The 4,952-nt window shown below is 43.3% G+C and overlaps 1 pseudogene; it reads left to right on the forward strand.

Moving 5' to 3' along the window:
* Positions 1-3,127: 3,127 nt before the first annotated feature.
* Positions 3,128-4,659, forward strand: LOC133775267 (protein phosphatase 1B-like; annotated as a pseudogene).
* The last annotated feature ends 293 nt before the right edge of the window (positions 4,660-4,952 follow it).

Raw genomic sequence — 4,952 nt, forward strand, 5'->3', positions numbered from 1 at the left:
GGCCAGGCCCGGCCCGGGGGCTCTGCATGCGCAGCTGCTCCAGGGTGCCCCCGCCCGAGCTGCGCGGAACGAAGCCACGCGGAGCCAAGTAAGATGGCGCCCAGAGGAAGTAAGATGGGCGGAATCCAAAGTTGTTTACCACTAAAACTAACTGGCTGCGCAACAACAAGGGAGGTAACAAAACTAGTAACAAGTGTATAGACATAGGGCTAGTCCTATAGAAATCCCCCCATAAGGTGATTTTTTAAGTGATTGGTTGGTCCTTAGCCCTGCCCCAATGACTCTGCAGTTTTGTGTTATAAAAGGTATTATTATACAAAAGGTGACTGAGTCCTTGCTAGACTTGGCTCCCCGCTGCGTCTGATTGTCTCCGGGACCAGGAGGCTGGGGAACGGGCGAGCGGCGCGCTTACCTTTCCTCGGACCCAGTCCATCCTTGTACGGGTGGACTAAGACCCAACACAAGAGCTCACAACAAATGCTTGAAGGAGACTTATCCTATCACAAATATACATGTCCCTTCTTCATTTCTACACACTTGTATGGGAAACTTGATTAACCCATCTAAGTCCACATGTCCTTGACATTCAAGACATATGGGGTTTCAAAAAGTGACTGTATCTGATACAGAGTCAAAAGAATTAAAATTAGAAACAGTCATTGGTGGTTAAAAACACTGAGTTTTAAGTCAAACCAGCATCTGACTTGGCCTCCAACTTTTGGAGCAATGTGATCTTTAGGAGGTTTTTGACCTCTCTGGGTCTTCATTTCCTCATTTCCTAGCTTATGGGGTAGACGTGATCATTAAAGATTCTGTATGCCAAAAATTTAGTTAATTCCTAGAATATAACATTTGCAAATAAATGGCAAATCTGCTACCATCATTTCTTCACAAAATATTACTTTGAGTATGCATTAGATGACAGGAATATGGAAAAAGAATATGTTACTTGCCCCCATGATATACTTTAGTCCTAGTTGCCATCACAATTTTTATCAGAAGTTCACTATTTAAAATTTTTTTCCGGCCGGCGCCGCGGCTCACTAGGCTAATCCTCCGCCTTGCGGCGCCGGCACACCGGGTTCTAGTCCCGGTTGGGGCACCGATCCTGTCCCAGTTGCCCCTCTTCCAGGCCAGCTCTCTGCTGTGGCCAGGGAGTGCAGTGGAGGATGGCCCAAGTCCTTGGGCCCTGCACCCCATGGGAGACCAGGAGAAGCACCTGGCTCCTGCCATCGGATCAGTGCGGTGCGCCGGCTGCAGCGCGCCTACCGCGGCGGCCATTGGAGGGTGAACCAACGGCAAAGGAAGACCTTTCTCTCTGTCTCTCTCTCACTGTCCACTCTGCCTGTCAAAAAAAAAATTTTTTTTTCAATCATCCCCAACATATTCTAGCATGCATATATAATTTATAAATTATATGCAGACATTACTAAAATTGTATACTTTAAAAACATATACAACAAATAACTGAAAAAGCATAAACAATTAAGATCTTACTGGATTACCCTGTGCATCCCTTGAATATGCTTTGGAGTCCCTTGTTTTATATCAGGAATCAAGACATTTTTCCGCAGAGGGCCAGATAGTAAATATTTAGGGTTCTGCTGACCACACAAAGTCTCTGCTGTATGTTCATTGCTTTAAAAATGATCTAAACAACTCTTTAAAAATGTAAAGAAATATTTAGCACCAGGATGTAGGATGTAGCTTGCCTTTTTTTTTAGATTGTAGGCTTCTTTAGAATAAATTATTCCAGACAATGAACTAATAAATTTCATAGTAAGTTCTGAGTGAAATGAACTATTTCATGCAGTGGGGAGTGAAAGAGAGGAAGCCACCTTCAGCTAAGATGGTCACAGGAGACCACATTTCAGCAAGACCTGAAGGATGGGAAGCAGCCAGCACAGAAGAGCAGAAAAAAACCTTCCAGGCAGTGGGAAGAACATGCAAGCACAAGATCCCCAGGCGGAAAATGACTTGTTTGTTCGAGGGCTGACAGGAAGTCTGTGTGCCTGGAAATAAAGGAGCTAAGGTTTGGGAGTCAAGTGGGAGCAAATTTGGAGAGTTTTGAAGATGATTTCCATAAAGTAAAGCATTTGAAGCAGACCTGTAGTTAGAAGGTATAAAATCAGCTGATTATATGTCTCAGGAAAGTTCACAGACTGAAATGATCACCAGAATGTGGTGGATCAAGGATTGGCTGCTGGGACAAAAACAAAAGTTAGAAAGGTAGACTGTTTTGATGATGTCCTCTATTTAAGACAATTATTAAACTTCTAAACTCTTCATTGCTTTTCAACCTTGAAATAAAGTCATCACTGAGGCATATGCTATTCTTCCATTAGCCACACCAAGTTTAGACCAAAGCCCTCATATTCCCATGTACTAAAATTAAAATTACCCTGATATGTCTTCCTTGGAAGACCACACAAGAAGTAGGTAACACTGCTTGCCTCAAGAAAGGGAAACTAGGTGTCTACAGCACAAGTGGATGGAAACAACAAACCATGTATCTTATTATGCTCCAGAATTTTGAACCATATGGTTCTAGCATTTACTCGGAAAGCAAATAAATAAAATTAAATTTAAATTTTCAAACTACATTAATTTTGTGCAGCACCACAATTCCAGGTGGGTCTAGGCCTCCACCCCTATAACTGGCCAGCCCGTTGGCTCCTTTATAGCGATTATTTAACTCAAGGCTGAGAGGTCAGAGATAAGGGGGCATGGCCCTGGCAGAATGGTAAGGATCCACACACTTTCTGGGGTTGACCTTTTTTTTTTTTTTTTTAAAAAAGTATTACATTGTACATCTAGAGTCAGGACAAGAGCTGATCAGGTCATTGTTTCTTATAGTGTCCATTTCACTTCAACAGGTTTCCCCTTTGGTGCTCAGTTGGGGGTTGACCATTTTTGAAGACTAGCCAATCACTTTTCTTTTACCTCCCAGCCTTTTGTGTGTTCATTTAAAAAGAAACACCTGTGTAAAGGACTTGGAAATTGGTTCCATGACGGACATGCACAGAAAGCCAGTAACTGAGAGTTTGAGCCACCATTTGGACTGTTAAGGAAAGGGAGCCACTAAGGCTCGGGCTGTGTGGGGCAGAGCGCACTTTCATTACTAAACATGGGTGCATTTTTGGACAAACCCAAAACTGGAAAACATAATGCTCATGGGTGCTGGAAATGGTTTATATTATGGCCTGAGCAGCATGCAAGGATGGAGAGTGGAGATGGAAGATGTGCACACAGCTGTTGTGGGTATTTCTAACCCCTTGAAAGACTGGTCATTTTTTGCAGTGTATGATGGTCATGTTGGAATCCGAGTGGCAAACTACTGCTCAACACATTTGTTAGAACACATCACTACCAATGAAGACTCTAGGGCAGCTGGAGAATCAGGATCTGCTCTTGAGCCTTCGGTGGAAAATGTCAAGAATGGTATCAGAGCTGTCTTTGAGACTTGATGGCTACGTGAGTAACTTTTCAGACCTCAGAAATGCGATGGACAGGAGTGGTTCTACTGCATGGGAGTTACGGTTTCACCTAAGCATGTCTGTTTTAACTGTAATGATTCATGTGCCATTCTCTATAGAAACAGACATGTCTGTTTTTCTACCCAGGATCACAATCCTGTAATCCAAAGAAAAATGAGTGAATTCAAAATGCAGGAGGCAGCATAATGATACAAAGTGTTAATGGTTCATTAGCAGTATCTGGTGCTCTGGGGGACTATGATTAAAAGTATGTTGATGGCAAGGGCCCAACAGAACAACTTGTTGCTCCAAAGCCTGAAGTTTATGAAATTTTAAGGGCAGAAGAGGATGAATTTATCCTCTTGGCTTGTGATGGGATCTAGGTTGCTATGAATAATGAGGAGCTCTGTGAATCTGTGAAGTCTAGGCTTGAGGTATCTGATCACCTGGAAAATGTGTCCAATTGAGTAGTGGACACTTGTTTACATGAGGGAAGTCGAGTAGCATGAGTATTGTACTAGTTTGCTTTTCAAATGCCCCCAAGGTCTCAGATGAAGCAATGAAGAAAGATTCAGAATTGGATAAACACCTGGAGCCGCAGGTTGAAGAAATTATGGAGAAATTTGGTGAGGCGGGTGGGCGCCGCGGCTCACTAGGCTAATCCTCCACCTGCGGCGCCTGCACACCAGGTTCTAGTCCCGGTCGGGGCGCTGGATTCTGTCCTGGTTGCTCTTCTTCCAGTCCAGCTCTCTGCTGTGGCCCGGGAGTGCAGTGGAGGATGGCCCAAGTCCTTGGGCCCTGCACCCACGTGGGAGACCAGGAGAAGCACCTGGCTCCTGGCTTCAGATCAGCGCAGTGCGCTGGCCGCAGCAGCCATTGGGAGCTTGAACCAATAGAAAAGTAAGACCTTTCTCTCTGTCTCTTTTTCTCACTGTCCACTCTACCTGTCAAAAAAAAAAAAAAAAAAAAAGAAAGAAAGAAAGAAAGAAAGAAAGAAATTTGGTGAGGAAGGAATACCTAATCTTGCCCATGTCACGGCATCTTGTCTGCAAAAAATATCCCAAATTTGTCTTCTGGGGGAGGTCTCGCTGGCAAGCACAATGTCATTGAACCTGTTTACAATAGACTGAATCCACACAGAGAAAGCAGTGGGGGTGCTGGAGATCTAGAAGACCCATGGTAGCCTTAGAAATATTCTAAAATGCTTTTGATTCTAGAAATTGGAGGCAAAAAACTTATAATTACAATTTTATTCAATACAAGGGAAAACCACTCTTGTGGACTCTCAATGTTTTGTGATACATGAGCAGAAAATCATTAGCATTCCCCATCATTTGTTCATTTTTGTGTTTTCTAATAATTGTTATTTGTAGCATTGCCTGTACTACAGTATGTTTTGCCAACCTCAGGCATATTGGTTACATCTGTGTTGAACTTCTGGCCCTAAAAACCAATGGGGTTATTTTAACACAAATC

Source organism: Lepus europaeus, chromosome 16 (assembly GCF_033115175.1).
Source record: "Lepus europaeus isolate LE1 chromosome 16, mLepTim1.pri, whole genome shotgun sequence".
Classification (NCBI taxonomy): domain Eukaryota; kingdom Metazoa; phylum Chordata; class Mammalia; order Lagomorpha; family Leporidae; genus Lepus; species Lepus europaeus.